Source organism: Ovis aries, chromosome 2 (assembly GCF_016772045.2).
Source record: "Ovis aries strain OAR_USU_Benz2616 breed Rambouillet chromosome 2, ARS-UI_Ramb_v3.0, whole genome shotgun sequence".
In the NCBI taxonomy this organism is placed as follows: domain Eukaryota; kingdom Metazoa; phylum Chordata; class Mammalia; order Artiodactyla; family Bovidae; genus Ovis; species Ovis aries.
This window is the reverse complement of record NC_056055.1, coordinates 8,345,508-8,364,174: the sequence shown is the minus strand read 5'-3', so window position 1 is coordinate 8,364,174 and position 18,667 is coordinate 8,345,508. Positions and strand designations below refer to the sequence as shown.

Here is an 18,667-nt window from a genome sequence, read left to right as displayed (position 1 = left end):
CAGTTCAAAAGCATCAATTCTTTGGCCCTCAGCTTTCTTTATAGTCCAGCTCTCACATCCATACATGACCACTGGAAAAACCATAACTTTGATTATAGAGACCTTTGTTAGAAAAGTAAAGTCTCAGCTTTTTAATACACTGTCTAGGTTGGTCATAGCTTTTCTTCCAAGGAGCAAATGTCTTTTAATTTCATGGCTGCAGTCACCACCTGAATTGATCTTTGGAGCCCAGGAAAATAAAATCTGTCACTGTTTCCATTGTTTCTCCATCTACTTGCCATGAAGCAATCGGATTGGATGCCGTGGTCTTCATTTTTTGAATGTTGAGTTTTAGCCAGCTTTTTCACTTTCCTCTTTCACCTTGATCAAGAGGCTATTTGGTTTCTCTTCACTTTCTACCATAAGGGTGGTGTCATCTGCATATCTGAGGTTACTGATATTTCTCCCAGGAATCCAGCATGAGCTTCATCCAGCCCACATTTTGCACAATATACTCGGCATATAAGTTAAATAAGCAGGATGACAATATACAGCCTTGATATGCTCTTTTCCCAATTTGGAACCAGTCTGTTGTTCCACATCCAGTTCTAACTGTTGCTTCTTGAACCGCATATGGGTTTTACAGGATGCAGGTAAGGTGTTCTGGTATTCCCATTTCTTTAAGAATTTTCCACAGTATGTTGTGATCCACACAGTCAAAGGCTTTAGTGTAGTCAATGAAGCAGAACTAGATGTTTTTCTGGAATTCTTTGTTTTCTCTATGATGTTGGCAACTTGATCTCTGGTTCCTCTACCTTTTATAAATTCACCTTGAAAAAAAAATTCACCTTGGACATCTAGAAGTTCTCAGTTCACATACTGTTGAAGCTTAACTTGGAGAATTTTGAACACTACTTTGCTAGCATGTGAAATGGGTGCAGTTGTGCAGTAGTTTGAACATTCTTTGGGATTGGAATGAAAACTGACTTTTTCCAGTCTTGTGGCCACTGCTGTTTTTTCCAAATTAGCTCTCATATTGAGTGCAACACTTTAATAGCATCATCTTTTAGGGTTTGAAACAGCTCAGCTGGAATTCCATCATCTCCACTAGCTTTGTTTATAGTGATGTTTCCTAAGGCCCACTATGACTTCACAGTCCAAGATGTCTGGCTCTAGGTGAGTGATCACACCATCATGATTAGCTGGGTCCTTAAGATCTTTTTTGTATAGTTCTTCTGTATATTCTTGCTACCTCTTCTTAGTATCTTTTGCTTCTGTTAAGTCCATATCATTTCTGTCCTTTACTGTGACCATTTTTGCATGAAATGTTCACTGGGTAGCTCCAATTTTCTTGAAGAGATCTCTAGCCTTTCCCTTCCTATTGTTTTCCTCCATTTCTTTGCATTCTTGACTAAGGAGGACTTTCTTATCTCTCTTTGCTGTTCTTTGGAACTCTGCATTCAGATGAATATATTCTTCCTTTCCTCCTTTGCCTTTCATATCGCTTCTCTTTTCTCAGTTATTAGTAAGGCCTCCTCAGACTACCCCCATGGCTTTTGCCTAACACCAGGGTGTATTTATTAATACGGTACTCTTTTGTTTTCAATGTTTTCTCAGTTTGAAAAATAGATGGGCTCGTTAACCATATGGAGAAAGCAATGGCACCTCGCTCCAGTACTCTTGCCTGGAAAATCCCATGGATGGAGGGATTGCTGGTGGGCTGCAGTCCATGGGGTTGCTAAGAGTTGGACACAACTGAACACCTTCACTTTCAGTTTTTACTTTCATGCATTGGAGGAGAAAATGGCAACCCACTCCAGTGTTCTTGCCTGGAGAATCCCAGGGACGGGGGAGCCTGGTAGGTTGCCATCTATAGGGTCGCACAGAGTCAGACACGACTGGAGCGACTTAGCAGCAGCAGCAGCATTAACCATAACATAACTTCATCCTTTCTAAAGGAAGACTGCGGACTATCAATCCCTCCAACAGGGTGATCCTAGAGGTAAAGATTTATATAATATTAGAGTTGGGGGCAGGGTGGGTAGGTTGGTGGCTGCAAACTAGAATAAACTTCTGAGGTTCAGATTGGGCAGTGGGTTGTCACAGCACATCCTGGGGGTTAGCAGTCCTGTCTGCTGCCAGTTTCATCTGGAGCTTGACTTCCTCATCAAGTTCTGATGTCACACTCCTCCACTCTGAGAGAGGCACAAGGGTGGTGATGAAACACCCAGCCTCTGGTCTGTGACGATCCTAGGTTCAAATTTTGACTTTTAATGTATGATGGTTGTTTCTTTTCTTAAAAAAAAAAAAAAAGACAAAAAACCAGCTTATTTATTTAAGTATTTGTGGCTGTGCTGGGTCTTTATTGCTGTGAGACTTTTTTTCAAGTTTCAGTGAGCAGGGGCTACTTTCTAAGCTGCAGTGTGCAGGCTTCTCATCACGGTGGATTCTCTCAATGTGAAGCACAGACTCTAGGCATGAGGGCTTCAGTAGCTGTGGCCCCAGGACTCTAGAAAACAGACTCAGTAGATGTAGCTTCCAGGCTGTACAATGCAGGCTCAGCATCCACGGTGCACCGGCTTAGCTGCTCCATTGCATGTAATATCTTCCCAGACCAGGGATGAAACCTGTGTCTACTGCACTGGCAGGCAGATTCTTTACCACTAACCGGTCCTCTCAGAAAAGCTCAGACAGTTGCTTCTTAATTTCAAATTCTTAATAAGAATAATGATATATGACTTAGCCAGGTTGACTTAGCCGCATGTAATCACATGGTATGTGAAGACTGTTTAACATAGTCAATTGATAATAAATTAGAGTTTCTATTAATGTTATTAAAATAAAAGTTTATTTTCCATATCACTTCAAACATCCACATCTGAAAACTAGTAGATCGTATGCACTGGTAGCTTCAAGCTGTTGAAATAACCGTAAACCCACTCTGCATCTTGGATCCTGAGATATATAGAGATAGAGATATTCAGCATAAATTGGTCTTCCAAATATTTTATTTTTATTAAGATAGGAGAAATCTTGGTTGTGGGGAAACAAAAAGAAACATGAACACAGTCCAAGTAATAGAACACATGGTAAAATGTTCGCCTGACTTGAGTTCCGCCTTTACTTGGTATATAACTGACCCTGCTTCTGTCACATTATAGAACAAAGACAATACAAGAACGATGCCAGCAGTCTTAGAGAAGTTAGCACCATTTTGTCAGTGCCATAAGAATTTATTGTACATAGAAGATCAGGTTGCTGTGAGTCTGAGTGATAACAGGAGTAAAGCTGCTACCTCAGCAAATGAAAAGGAATCCAACCAAGTCCAGTTGTTCATAATAGCGATTGCGTAGAACCTGTGGAGTATGATCACAGTCCTGTACACTGAGCATCAGCCCTCGCAGAGGTGTGGTGGGGTGTGCTCTGGGGTGTTCCACACAGTGTGGTAGCAAGGGAATGGCCCTATCATCTCACCTGAGAGCCGGTTAAGATTTGAGATGCGAATGGATGCACTTAACTCACAACCATTCTGGCTAAAGCAAAGCTCTTTGATCCCTGGCCCTGTCTCTTTGTCGTTTTCCCTCTTTTGAGTATATCCTTGAGTTTCAGCCCAGCTTGATATCCCAGGGGCAAGAGCACACACAGGATTCGGGCTTAACCTGTTTGGGGGCCCCCAAATCACCTGCTGCTGCTGCTACTAAGTCGCTCCAGTCATGTCCGAATCTATGAGAACCCGTAGACGGCAGCCCACCAGGCTCCACCGTCCTGGGGATTCTCCAGGCAAGAACACTGGACTGGGTTGCCATTTCCTTCTCCAATGCATGAAAGTAAAAAGTGAAAGTGAAGTTGCTCAGTCATGTCTGACTCTTTGCAACCCCATGGACTGCAGCCTACCAGGCTCCTCCATCTGTGGGATTTTCTAGCAAGAGTACTGGAGTGGGTTGCCATTGCCTTCTCCCAAAATCACCTAGAGTTTTGAAATTTGTGTTGAAGAAATGCAAAGAACCATTGGAGAGAGACATCCAATTATGGTCTTTAGACCAGTGGGTTTAAAAGTACCTTGAAAACTGTTTTGAAAATGCTGATTTCTTGGTCTTATCTTTGAGCTATCTAATGGAACTGTTTGGAGACAGGATCTGAAGACGTATAAGCTCACAGGGTATTTCATCCTCATGAATGTTTAGAACCAACTAGGTTAGTGGCTCTGCGAGCAGGTCAATGTAATGAAGGAAAATTGCCTTTATTAAGATCCATCAATGGTAGCCACCACTATTTTCTTCTGACAATTGAGAAAACAAAGATCAGAGAAATTACAATTAGCAGAAGACCCCAAAAATTTGGTCACAAAGAGTTCTTTGCCACCTTATAGGGAAGTGGCAGTATGGTGCTTGCCCAGATTCACATCCTCCTGAAGCAGTAGGGGTGTTTCCATGGCCTGGGGAAGATAACATTCAATCTTATTTTGATCATTTGTTGCGCACTTTTATTAAAAGTCTGAAGAACCAACAATTCAGCATAAAATAATCCTACCACCTTGAATGAATCCTTCTAGACCCTGCCACTTCTGAATACATCTGGAAAGTCAGAGGCATTTTGCATGGGCAAAAATGACTGTGCCTTAAGTTTGTATTTTCATTCATGTTAAAGGAATTGGAAAAAGCTTAGATTTTTCGGGAAATAGTAACTCACAGGTTACTGAGCAGATGGCAATTTCCTCTCTGCCTCTTGCCTAAAAACACATGTTGAGTGTGTCAAAAGCAAAGCCCAGCCTGGTCACAGCTCTGTTACTCAAGCCTAAACCATTTGCTTCCGTGTTTATTACACAGCCAACAGTATCAGTACAGAACTTTGACATTTGTATTCATAGTAAGGTGGTTTTAAGAGCCTGCAAATGCAGCAATATCAGTACAGAATCTGGAGAGAGGACATTTGTTTTGAAACAGGTTTGATTTCTAGAACAAGCACTCTGATCCCTTCCCTCAGAATACAGTGTTCGTCTGACCAGTTTGCTTCTTGCTATTACAGGGAAGGCCGACAGAGGATGAGATGGTTAGGTAGCCTCACCTACTCAATGGGCATGAATCTGAAGAAACTCTGTGAGATAGCGAAGGACAGGGAAGCCTGGTGTGCTATAATCCATGGGGTCATGAAGAGTCGGACACGACTGAGTGACTGAACAACAGTGCTAGGGTTCTAGGGAAAGAAGTAGAAGATGTGGTTCTTAACTTCATAGATCTAATAGCCTAGTAGGTGTAACAGATAGCACATATGTACATACATCTCCTGTAAGTTAGAGGACTGATAGGCCAGGTTAGCAGATGCCGTGATGGCAGGAACACTGGTCACGGAGTCAGGAGGCCTGGGTCCCATTTTCCTTTGTCATAAAGGATTTTGTGCAAGCCCCTTTCCTTCTCCAGATTGCCATCTCCATCTGTTATAAAAAATTATCCCAGGCCATACAGTCCAAAAGTCATGATTTGCTAACTGTATGATTGTGGGCAATTTCTTCTACTCCTAGGCCTTATTTTCCTTACTTATAAAGTTGAGGTTATAAAATGACAGTTGCAAGGCCTAAACATATTAGTATACGTATTTATTTTTATTTTTAAATGAACTTATTTATTTTAATTGGAGGCTAATTACTTTACAATATTGTGGTGTTTGCCATATATTGACATGAATCAGCCACAGCCGTATACAGTATTTAGATAATTATCTTGCTTCCTTGAACAGTGAGTGAGTGCCATCATCACCACCATCATTTACCTGATCTTTTTTCTTACTCTTTCAGCTCTGTGACCTTAGCCAACTCATACTAACCATTTGATATCTGAGACTGCTCAACGATATTCTGTACTTACTTAAAAATTTTTACTTGGCATAGTTCATAAAGCCAGTCATTCTTTAAACTAAAGGTCAGCAAATTTTTTTTTTTTCCTGTAAAGGGCCAGACAGTAAATAAGCTTGCTGCTGTTGCTGCTAAGTCATTTCAGTCGTGCCCGACTCTGTGCGACCCCATAGACTGCAGCCCACCAGGCTCCCCCGTCCCTGGGATTCTCCAGGCAACGACACTGGAGTGGGTTGCCATTTCTGTCTCCAATGCATGAAAGTGAAAAGTGAAAGTAAAGTCGCTCAGTCGTGTCCAACTCTTCACGATCCCAAGCCTACCAGGCTCCTCCATCCATGGGATTTTCCAGGCAAGAGGACAGGAGTGGGTTGTCATTGCCTTCTCCGTAATAGGCTTAGCCATAGGCAATATGTAAACCAAAGAGAGTGGCTGTGTTCCAAGAAAACATTATTTACTGAAAAAGGAAGTGGGCTGGATCTGGCCCATGCACAGGTGATAGATTACTTGCCCTGCTTTAAACAGAAGGGACTATGCGTGTGTTTGATTTATGAGGAGCACACACAGCACAAAGCTTTGATCCGTGAAACGCATGATACTGTAGCGCAGTTCAAGGCTTCGTGCGCTTCTCCACCTGTCATCAGCCGTGCTTTCACCTTAGAAACAGAGACTTACCTTAGAGAAGGGCTTCGAGGTCAAACCATGGCAGGCAAAAACCAGCTCTGATTCCATTTTGAAACTGTTTCTTCGACTTGCTCTTCATTGCTTTTGTTATCATAATCATACATAATGGCCTGCTTCAGAAACTCCTTTCCCTCTGACTGACTGTTAAATTAAAATGCCTTTATTCAAAACCCTGTCCACCTGTAGACGGCAAGAAGGAAGAAATGATTACATCTCCTGCCTGACACTTGCCTTGCTAGGAGATATTTGCATATTTGTAAGATTAATGGCCTTTTTATTTCCTTACCTCCCCCTGATCTCTGATCTATAAAAGCACTTGGCAACCAGATCCCAATAAGATGGCTATTTTGAGACATTAGTCTGCCATCCTCTTGAACAGCTGGCTTGTCATGTGGTGAGCAAAGCAAGCTTGGACGCAGTAACAAATTCTCCCTTTTTTACAGCTAAGGTAAACTGAGGCCCAGAGATGAGAGCTGTTTATGCAGTCAGGTGCTCTAGGGAAACAGCCAGTCCCAGAATCCTAGTCACTTGACTCCAGATCAGAAACTTTGTGTATTTTTTCTTTAGCTTGAAAGGAGGAAGAAATCATTTCCTTCAAAAAAAGAAAAAAAAAAAAAGCCTTTATTTTCACTAGAGTTCTAACACAGAAGTGGATTTTTTTCAATCTTCAAGTTAATGGATATGCCATAGTCAGACAAGAAAACACTACTATGACTGCTTAATCGAAATACCAGTCCCCTGTCCTTGTCACTTGGATCTCATATTAAAGGTCTCCTTTCATTTCTAGTGAAACAGAAAAACACTCTCTCCCTCCACTCACATCTACTTGAGTTCCAGAATCATTTTTTTTTCTGGCAGTAAATCAGCAGTGAATGAGATGGCATCTCACAGCCATCCACATCCTATCCCCAAAGAAGAAATGGAAACAGAAAGCCCTGGAATAGAAACAGGCTTCCTTCTGCTCAAATCTGAATGGAAGCAATTCCTCTCCCTTTAACGTGCTGTTTTGATGTCTTTGTTATGGTCTTAATGAACTGTGCTGGGGTGAAAATTGCAATAATAACAGCAGCAACAACAATAGCTATGATTTATTAAGCAAGTATCATTTACCATGAGCCAACTCACTGGAAAAGACCCTGATGCTGGGAAAGATTGAGGGCAAAGGAGGAAGGGGGCAGCAGAGGATGAGACGGTTAGATAGCATCACCAACTCAATGGAAGTGAAACTGAGCACATTCTGGGAAATAGTGGAGGTCAGAGGAGCCTAGAGTGCTATGGTCCATGGGGTTGCAAAGAGTCAGACACTACTTAGTAATTTAACAACAGCAACACCATTTACTAGACTTTGGACCAAATGGCCTAATCATGAATAGGAGCATTATGCATCCATATTATAGACAAAGAAACGGAAGCACAAAAAGCATAAGTCAACCATCCAAAGAAAAGGGGGTCATATGCTCAAATTCTTCCTCCAAATAACAAATAGGTATATAATTTTGACATAAAAATTAATTATGTGGACTTGTATGATTCCCTTTATATGACATGTCCAGAGAAGGTAAATCTATAGAGATAGAATGCAGATTAGTGGTTGTCTGAGGCTAGGAGTGGGATGGGGACTGATTGCAGTGACCCCAAGGGAGGGTCATGGTTATGCTCTAACATTGTATCATGGGACAGTTGTAATCTACTACAAGCCATTGATCATTTCATACTGGAAATTCATGAATTTTATGGCATGTAAATTAAAACTCAATAAAGTTGCTAAAAACTAATCATGTAGACAGAAGTTTTAAAGGCTTTTCTTCATCTTCATAGTTACTCCCCCCATGTAGGTCTCTTCATTTCTGTCACAGACAGATCTGAGCATGGGAAGGTCTCTGCTTATCCAGGATTTTAGCTCCATTTCTTCTTTGAGGATAGGACACAGAAGTACGGGTGCTGCTTTTCCTTCAATGCTAATTTCTTGCCAAAAAAATAATTCTGGAATTTGTGTGGGTGCACACAGAGGAAGAGGGTGCTTCCTTGTTTTAATAAAAATGAAAGGAGACCATGATTATAAATGAAATATGAGAAGAACAGGAGACTGATTTTTCCATCAAGTAGACACATGCATATTTTAATGTATTTTAGAAATGGTTATTGCAATAGCTCATTTATATATTTGTTTATTCTCTTAATATATATTCATCAAGCCCCTGTTATGTGCACCTTTCTTGACTCTGGAGATAGGACAAAGAATACCATAGTCAGAGCTCACAGACCAACAGGCAAACTACCCTCCTCTTTCTATATTTACTTACTCTCCTAGGCTCTATTTGGAGTTAACTTCTCCCATACAATCTCCCATATCATTAAAAAAATTAATTTGTTTTAATTGGAGGCTAATTACTTTACAATATTGTAGTGGTTTTGCCATACTTTGACACGAATCAGCCATGGGTGTACATCTGTCCTCCATCCTGAACCCCCTCATCCCACCTCCCTCCCCATCCCTTCCCTCAGGGCTGTCCCAGTGCACCAGCCCTGAGCATCCTGTATCAGGCATTGAACCTGGACTGGCAATCTGTTTCATATACGGCAGTATGCCTGTTTCAATGCTATTCTCTCAAATTATCCCACTCTCACCTTCTCCCACAAAGTCCAAAAGCCTGTTCTTTATCTTTGTGTTTCTTTTGCTGTCTCGCATATAGGGTCATTGTTACCATCTTTCTAAATTCCATATATATGTGTTAACAGACTGTATTGGTGTCTTTCTTTCTGACTTACTTCACCCTGTGTAATAGGCTCGAGTTTCATACCAGATTGTTTTACCGATTTCTTTTCTATGAGTCTTTGCTGTGCACTGTGCTCAGTTATGTCCAACTCTGTGAAACCCCATGGAGTGTAGCCACCAGGCTCCTCTGTCCCTGAAAATTTCCAGGTAAGAATACTGAAGTGGGTTGCCATTTCCTTCTTCAGGGGGTTCTCCTGACCCAAGAATCGAACTTGCATCTTCCATTGCAGGCAGATTCTTTATCACTGAGCCATCTGGGAAATGAACTCCACTGTATGCTCATTCCTTTTAACATTGTGCATTTCATAATCTCTGTCTTCATTTGGGAAGGAGAAATGATAAAGAGCATTTCTCACATATGGGGACTTAATCTGAATTTTTAATGACATGTAGAGCAAAATACTTTTCCAGTAGTCCTGTATGGATGTGAGTGGGACCATAAAGAATGCTAAGTGTCAAAGAAATGATGCTTTTGAATTGGGGTGTTGAAGAAGACTCTTAAGAGTACCTTGGATGGCAAGGAGATCAAATTGGTCAATCCTAAAGAAAATCAAGCCTATATATATATTGGAAGGACTGATGCTGAAGCTCCAATACTTTGGCCACCTGATGCAAAGAGCTGACTCATTGGAAAAGACCCTGATGCTGGGAAAGATTAAAGGCAAAAGGACAAGTGGGTGGCAGAAGATGAGATGGTTTGATAGCATCACTGACTCAAAGGACAAGAATTTGAGCAAACTTCAGGAGATAGTGGAAGACAGAGGAGCCTGATGTGCTGCAGTGCACGTGTTGCAAAGAGTCAGACACAACTTAGCGACTGAACTACAACAACTCACTTTATAATGCTGTGTTAGTTTCTGCTGTATGGCAGTGTGAATGAGCTATATGTACACATATACCCCTCCCTCATGAACCGCCTTTCCCCCTCCCAACCCACCTCTCTAGGTCATCACAGGGCACTGAGCTGTGCTATACAGAACCTGTATTATACAGCATTTTCCCACTAGCTATCTATTTTACACACGATAGTGAATATACGTCAATGAGACTCTCTTGAGAAAGGCATCCCATTTTCCCCTTCAAAAGGGATCAGTCTTAGGAATAGTTAGAAGGATATTCTACATTGAGATAACAGTAAACTTTTAAAAAATGCAAGAAAGAATTTGAAGTGCTGGGGAAGAAAAAATTAGTAGCTGGAGCCTAGCGAGGAAGGAAGAAAGTAGAGGACTGGTGAGGTGGTCAGGCCATCAGGTCAGGCCATCATGGCCGTGATAAGGTATTCCAGTTTCATACTAAGTACAACGGATGAAGGATCTCAAAAAGCCAAGTGACATAGATTTGATTTACACTTTAATGAAATCATGTTGAATTCTTTGTGAAGAACGCACAGAGGAAGAAAGCCTAAAGTAGTGAAATTGTGAACACTGTGAATAAATATGTGCAGTGTAAGGTTCCCTGGGTAGTAGTGTGGAGACCTGGGTCTAGATTACAGAGTGAACTCAGCACTATCAGGTATGCATCTCAGAGTTTACTGTTTTCAAACCCAACCCACTGAATTTGCTGGCATTAAATCTTCCTATTGATTTCACGCCTCTCTCTCTCTACACATCTGAAATTATACACAGTACGTGTATTATGATCAAGAATCTTCAGGGAGGTCACCCAGAGTTCTGGGCATCTCTTGATGGTGCATCATCTGTTTGGGGAGTTTCTGCATCACACTCCTTCTCCAGGGAATCTGATGTACTTCCTGTCACCCCAGTGTAATTCTCACTGCAGCTCTCATAACTGCCTTTTATTGGCCAAACTCTGCTGGCTTTGGCACTCCACATACTTCCCCTCATTAAGAGAAAATCTACTTCAATCCCAGGCTCCTCATAATAATAAATATTTTATGTGTTCAAATATCCCATTCCATACATCCCAAGAAGAGGAAAATATAGAGAACATTGGGTTGGGAGTCAAGAGAAGTGGTTCTATTCTCCACTCGACTATAACTTATTGCCTAGCCATTTCTCTTCTCTGTGCCCCAGATTCCCTATTTGCAAAATAAGAGCATTGAACTTAATAAGCTGTGGGTAGTAAGTGTTTTTTTACTGACTCTCTAGAATGTGCTTCTTTTGCTCTCTAGCTGATCTTGCTCACTATTGTGTTGCCTTCTCTGTTGTCCTCAGAACTTTCAGGGGCTGTGGCTTAATATGTTGCCTAAGCTTCAGCAAGTGCAACAACCATTGCAAGAATTCTCAGATTTTATTTTCATATTTATTTTGCATTTGTGATAGGGTTGTTGGAAGGAGTCGATGAAATTACATATGTGGAGTTTCTAGTGCCATTCACTAGCTAGCGCAGCTCAATATGTGTTAACCACGATTACAAATAATTTTGTATTTGTTAACCACTAATACAAGCAGTGGATGGCATCAGTGACTCAATGGACATGAGTCTGAGCAAACTCTAGGAGATAGCGAAGGACAGGGAAGCCTGGTGTGCTGCAGTCCACGCAGTTGCAAAGCGTCAGACACAACTGAGCGCCTGAACAACAATTATGAATGAATGCTACTCATCCCTTCTTCACTCTCTTCCTTTCTTCCTCTCTTTTCTTTTCCTTCCTTTAATTTCTAGGTAAACAGAAAAGGATGAGATTGAAAAAATCATGCATCCCAAGCCCTTCCATTTTCCAAATATGTATAATAATGTCCCATCATTTATTTGGTTCAGATGAGGCCTAGACGTTGACTCATTTAGAGAGGACCATTCACAACTGGGTGATTTGGGTGTGCGTTGGTGAGACTGGAGGGTAAATAGTCAAACCCAGTAGAAATGGAACCTGTAGGTTCAATTCAAATCTTCCCTTAAGATGATTCTTCCATGAGGACAGTCGTGGAAGTCGGTGAGAGAGGGTCAAAGCCCTCTCTGTTCTAATGGACAGTCTACCTGACGGCAGGGATGAGAAGAGGAGCAGAGTGCTTAAAACATGGGCTTCCCAGACAGCTTTGGGCATTCTTCCAAGCCCTGGCCTTTATTAATTATATGATATAGGCAAGTTACTTAACCTTTGGGACATTAGCTTGTTTCTCTCTCTTTTTTTTTTAATATGTAAAATAAAGATTATATGGTCCACTCACGGCTACCCAGAGGTAGAGCAAGAGAAATTTGCAGCAGTTTGACACAACGTGAGTTTTCCACATATGGCGTACGGTTTCTCTTTGTTTTCCTGAAGTATAATTGGTTTACAATGTTGTGTTAGTCTCAGATGTACAGCCACGGGATACTTTTCAGAATCTTTTCCTTTATAGGTTATTACAAAATGCAGTGTATAGTTCTCTGTGCTTTACAGTAGGCCCTTGTTGATTATCTATTTTATATATAGTAGTGTGTATATGTTAATCCCAAACTCCTAATTTATCCCTCACCCTTCCCTCTTTCTCCATTGATAACCATAAGTTTGCTCCCTCTTTCTGTGGGTCTAGTTCTGTTTCATATTCTTATTAACTTTACTAATGTTGAAATATTTTTACCAGTGTGTATATCAGAGCTATTACTAGTAGAGACATGGATTTATTATTAGTGTTATCTAACAATACTTGGTAATAATTAACTTTTTGTGTTCTTGTTATTTGTATTCCTACTATGAAGTGATAAAGAAGATTAAAAAGACTCCTGGTTGAAGTCTATACCATTGTTCCCATGGTGAAGACCAACAGTTGGGCAAGGTGAGATCATCTCATCTTTTGAAAAGATGGACAGGATGAAGTTTATCCACAAGTTCTATGCTCACAAAACTGAACTTGAGTTTGTTGTTGTATCAGAAGTCATCTGAGATGGTCTTGTTGGGGGCTGGGTAACTTCACTTGGGCGGTGCCCAACCTGGTCAGCTCAGATTCGCAGCACCTGCTCAAATGAGAAAGCATAGTTCTTTCCAAAGAACCTCACAGCAACATTTTCCTGTGAGGAAAGTGTGAGTAGACTCACAGAGGAGGAATGAAGGGCAGGGCTTAGCTATCTGGGTCAGGAAGAATTTGTAGGGAAATAAACATGGTAACTTGTGAGACATCAGAGGCAATTATCTTTAAGAAAAAGATGGGCTTGGCTTAATTCATTTTTCCATGCGGTTACATTTTATTGGTGCTTGCTGGGTGACAAATCACCCATTTTTAGCTTTTATTTAGCTTTAGTTTTGATCTTATGAGTTAAGAATGACTAATGCCCCAAAGAGTATGACCCTGGAGCAAAGCATGCTGGGAAAGCACATTTCTGGGTGCATGTTCCCTCTGTGCCTGGAGACATGGATTCAAGTAAAAGTCAAGACTACTACCCCACCAGGGGCCATTGCTTTGGAAAATAAAACAGGGTTTTTGAATACGTCTTTGTTTGCCATTCTTATTCAAGGTTATCCAAAGACGAATCTGAGAAGAGAGAGTAGTAAATTTAACTGGAACTTTTAAATAATGTTCAGTCCAAAGCTAAGAAGCTTAAGATCAAATAAGAATTTGAAACTTCTGGCCAAGAACCAAAATGAGTGTCTTCAATAGGTGTTATTTCCTGGGTCTTTCTGGCTCAGAAGAGCAAGTGCAGGGGATAAAATTCAGTTCTTGCTTAATTCCGTTAATGGTCAGACTATAGAGGGAGAGAGCTAATCACCTCACTTTCTTTTCTGACTGTTTTTGTTGTTTAGAGTTACTCCCCTAAGAGTTCAACCCTCTATGGCTGAAAGGATTGGAGGAGATTGGATATCCATTTGTGGACTTTTGCAAGCACTGGCTGTGATGTGCTAGTCAAAGGTTAATCTTGTCTATGGGGCTAGTTTGTTCCTCTCCACAATCCTAGGAAGGAAGCATGGTTATTAGGACCTCTGCTTTTACAGATGGGGAAATAGATTCTCAAAGAGTTTGGTGACTTGCCCAAGATCACATGATAAGCTAGTAGCAGAACCAGAATGAGAACTAAAAATCTCTCAAATTCTACTCTATATCATAACGGAACTGCCACTGATCTTTTTAAATTTTTCAAGAAAATAGGAAAATGATTAATGGCCTTATTTCTCTTGACTGCTGGGTTGAGATGTCTCCTCTTTCTAAGCCACATAGAATTGCCAGGTGGTACCTCCTCAGGTACCTGGTCTCAGCTCAGGGCCTGGCCTGCAGTAGGAACTCAGTACATAAAAGTTGTAATAAATGCGTATAAGATAAAAGGGCTTGCTGCCATCATTTGCATCTTTAGGGTCCAAGGATGTTGGAGCGTGAACAAAGCTTACTCTCTCATATTATTTTACAGAAAGGGAAACTGGGATTTGGAGAGGAAGAAGGGATTGCTCAAGGTCACACAGCTGTTGTGACAAATGGCAGACCCCTCAGTGTCCTCCAAGAACTGATGAAGTAGCTGATAAAGGAAGTTCATGAAGAAGAGATGAGAAAAAAGAACATGCATTATCACAAGGCAACCTCAGCATCCTTCCAGCTGTAGAGCTTCAGATGAGTCAGCTCTTTGACCCTCAGCTTGCTCATGTGTAAGAAGAACAGAACCTACTCCACGGGATATACCTTCAAGGTCCTCAGTGCAGGGCCTGGCCTGCAGTAGGAACTCAGTACATAAAAGTTGTAATAAATGTGTATGAGATCAGAAGCACAGAGAGAGAGAGACAGAGAGAGTCTGTGAGGTAGAGGCAGTGCAAGAGGGAGTGGAGGGAGTGATTTCTGTCGTCTGTTCCCACACTCGGTTCTATTTGGGAAAGCAGAGGGGTGAAGATAACAGGAAAAGGGGGCATGTCCTTAAGTCCATCATCTATTGTTGCCCAGATGATATTCTGGTAACAAGGAAACCCCCTGAATTGGTTTGTTCGTGGCTCCCCATATGACCCTCCAGGGTTTTCAGGGGCAAGCGCAGGAATTCCAAGAAGGATCCAGGAATGAGGCGGTCACAGATGGGAACATTTATTTCTTTGGGAGTCTTCCTTTTTGGATGTTCTCAGAGCTTTGGATGGACTAGAAGGGATCTTCAGGCTAGAACCTGATGGAGGTGGGGCATGTTTCCCTTCTACCTTGCCTGTGTTTATCTGACTCTCATGGCGGGGCCAGATGCCAACTTTCCTATCCAGTCAACAGATGAGACTCTGGGACTTTTATAAATAGCTTCTAGAAACGCTTTCTGAAACTTCCCTGAGGACTTCTAAACACTCCTAAATAGGGACAGATTGCAAGAGAAAAAAAAAACAAAAAACAATTTTCCAAAGACAAATTGGTAGGGTTGAAAAGAACATTAAATAGAAATCATAGTAAAAGTGGGGAAGTTGAGGGTGGCAATCTGCTTAGGAAAATTTCTAATTTCAAGTTTATAAATAAAAAAATATAGATGAATACTGGGACAGGATGTGGTTTAGATCAGCTCCTTCATGATAATAATGTTTCCACATCAAACAACAATTCATGTTAATACAACCATATTGGGAAATTAACCTCATTTGAAACAATACATTTTTCAAATCTTTAAGTCTTTTCAGACACTCATTCAATTTTAAGCTGTTATGAAAAATCATTAGCTCTTCAGTTACAACTAGTCCTTATCTTCTCATGCATGAAGCCATACACTCCTCACCATGACCCTGGTGTCCTCCAAGGAAAGCTTGGCATTCAGGTTTCAGGGCAGAGTTGAATCAGATGTGTTTTCCTCTGGGCAAGCAGATTTTACATGAGGACATAGATTCACAGAGGATGGATGAACCCCAGGAAGGTTTCAACCTCCTAGGACTCACTTGAACCAGAACATGAAGACAAGGGAAGAGTTCTTAGCCAAAACGGAGCCTTAAGGATTACTGTTTGTTATTTTTCATCTGTCCAGACAAGATCCAGCCTACCAGTTCCAGCTGACTGCCTTGGGAAAAATACAGAGGAGATGCCAGACAAGCTATGAATTCTTTGTTCTCTTATCAGATAGGAGACAGCTTTTCTAACAGAAGGTCCCAGTGGGATCAAGGACAGTAGCTCTGATCTGGGATGTCTCACATTGCCTTGGCTGTATCAGAGAGAGCCCTCAGTCCTACTCCATAGGGTCTCTTATGGGACCAATGAGGGACAGCCTGGATCTTATCAGGGGTATCCAGGCAAGCAATGGACAGACAGCAGGCCCTTGGGTGATTGCCCCAGGGATCCCAAACAATCTTTGATCAGAACAACACATAATTTCTGTGCAAGAAGCAGAGTAGTCAAACAATAGATCTAGATAAAAAATGTGAATGAGTGTTGCTCTTGTTAGAATTATTCCCTTTCATATAAGATATTCTTCAATTTTATAGTGACCTAAAGAGGTGGAGGTAATAGATATGGTGAAAATTCTCATTTTGCAATGGAGAAAATGAAACACTGTCAAGGGAAAAAGGAAAATCTACTGAGGTCTAGAACTCATAGTGCAAAGTCTGGGGCTTGAAACTGTTCTGAACGTAGACCAAGTCTCAGGGCCTTTTCCCTGGGTCCATTGATTCCATTCTGTCACATAATTCTCTATCTCATTCATTCATTCCTTCAACAAATGAACTGAGTGCCTGCCACCTTGCCAACACTATTCTAGGTGTTGGAGTAATGTCAGAGGACATGACTATCAGAAATATCTGCAAGATTCAGAATAAAACGTGTCTTCTGTATCACCACTCATCATTGTATACAGCATGGCTCCCAGCTCAGGGTACTTGTCTAGCTCACAGCCAATAATCAAAACACTAGTTTCAACACTACAGAAAAGATGTGAGTGATCTGGAAGAAAGACAGCAGAGGAGCAGAGGCATTGGGTAGAGAGACCAGTAACATTTTATATAGGATGGTCATGGTAGACTTCACTGAAAAGGTGAATTTGAACTTGACAGAGGTCAGAGAGAGTCATCTGGCTGAGATGACTATCTGCTTTTCAGGCAGAGTTACATAGCCAAGGAAGAGCCTCTAAGGAGCCTGGAATGGCTAGAGTAAGGAAGTGAGCAGTCAGAGTTGAAGTTAGCAAGACAAGGGGCTGATCATGTTCAGTTCAGTTCAGTTCAGTTCAGTCGCTCATTCGTGTCTGACTGTTTGCGACCCCATGAATTGCAGCACGCCAGGCCTCCCTGTCCATCACCAACTCCTGGAGTTCACTCAGACTCACGTCCATCGAGTCTGTGATGCCATCCAGCCACCTCATCCTCGGTCGTCCCCTTCTCCTCCTGCCCCCAATCCCTCCCTGCATCAGAGTCTTTTCCAATGAGTCAACTCTTCGCATGAGGTGCCCAAAGTACTGGAGTTTCAGCTTTAGCATCATTCCCTCCAAAGAAAAACCAGGGCTGATCTCCTTCAGAATGGACTGGTTGGATCTCCTTGCAGTCCAAGGGACTCTCAAGAGTCTTCTCCAACACCACAGTTCAAAAGCATTAATTCTTCGGTGCTCAGCTTTCTTCACAGTCCAGCTCTCACATCCATACATGACCACTGGAAAAACCATAGCCTTGACTAGACGGACCTTAGTTGGCAAAGTAATGTCTCTGCTTTTGAATATGCTATCTAGGTTGGTCATAACTTTTCTTCCAAGGAGCAAGCATCTTTTAATTTCATGGCTGCAGTCACCAATTTCATGCTGAATCATGTAGGACCATGCAAATCATTGTGATGACTTTAGCTTTTATTCTGCAACAATCACAGAGCCTCTGGAGTTTTTAGCACAGAGGTGGCATAATCTTATTATATTGTTAAAACATTGTATTGACTGCTGTGTTGAAATTAGGTTGAAGAGGACAGGGTAGAAGATGAAAGGAATCCAAACAACGTGTGTGGCAGAGACAATGAAATATATTCATGGAACCTTTCAAGTGTGTCTTAGGCACACAGGAAATCATTTCCCATTCTCTTTCTGCAGTGAGGTTAGCATGACATGACCAAGTTATGTCTCAAAGTGACGATATTACTTCCAGGCATGACTCTAAAACCTGATGTGTGACCCTCAAAACTCTAGCCTCACTGCAGCACCCCTGGACCTCAACACTTGTTGAGGATAGAAGCATTGTAAAAGGCAAGGAGCCTGGGTTCTCAGTGACCGCGTGGAGCAGGGTCACTTCCCCCCACACCAGCCACATTGTGCTGTGGCCTGAGTATGTTTGGAAACCATGAGAAAGGTTAAAGAAGAACATTAAGAGAAAAAAATCCCAATGCCATCTATTTCTTTCAGCTTTGTTACTAGTGACTGTTGAGATTCACTTCCTGTTTTGATTTTCCAAAGTGAGGAGAGCAGTGTAGAGATGGGTCATGCCTCTTCTCCCCGTCTCACTAACAGCTGTTCAAAATCATAGCTACGTACTGTCACACTTTTTAGCATCACAGCGTGCATCAGAACCCTGGTTGTGGAGGGTGGAGAATCTCTAAGTTCCTGCAGCGTTG

General features: G+C 41.6%; 1 long non-coding RNA gene across 1 annotated transcript; it reads left to right on the top strand.

Moving 5' to 3' along the window:
* The first annotated feature begins 523 nt into the window (after positions 1–523).
* Positions 524–18,428, top strand: LOC121818528 (uncharacterized). Its single transcript, XR_006058497.2, has 3 exons — positions 524–632; positions 12,921–12,997; positions 14,559–18,428. It is a non-coding gene; the product is annotated as an uncharacterized LOC121818528 (long non-coding RNA).
* The last annotated feature ends 239 nt before the right edge of the window (positions 18,429–18,667 follow it).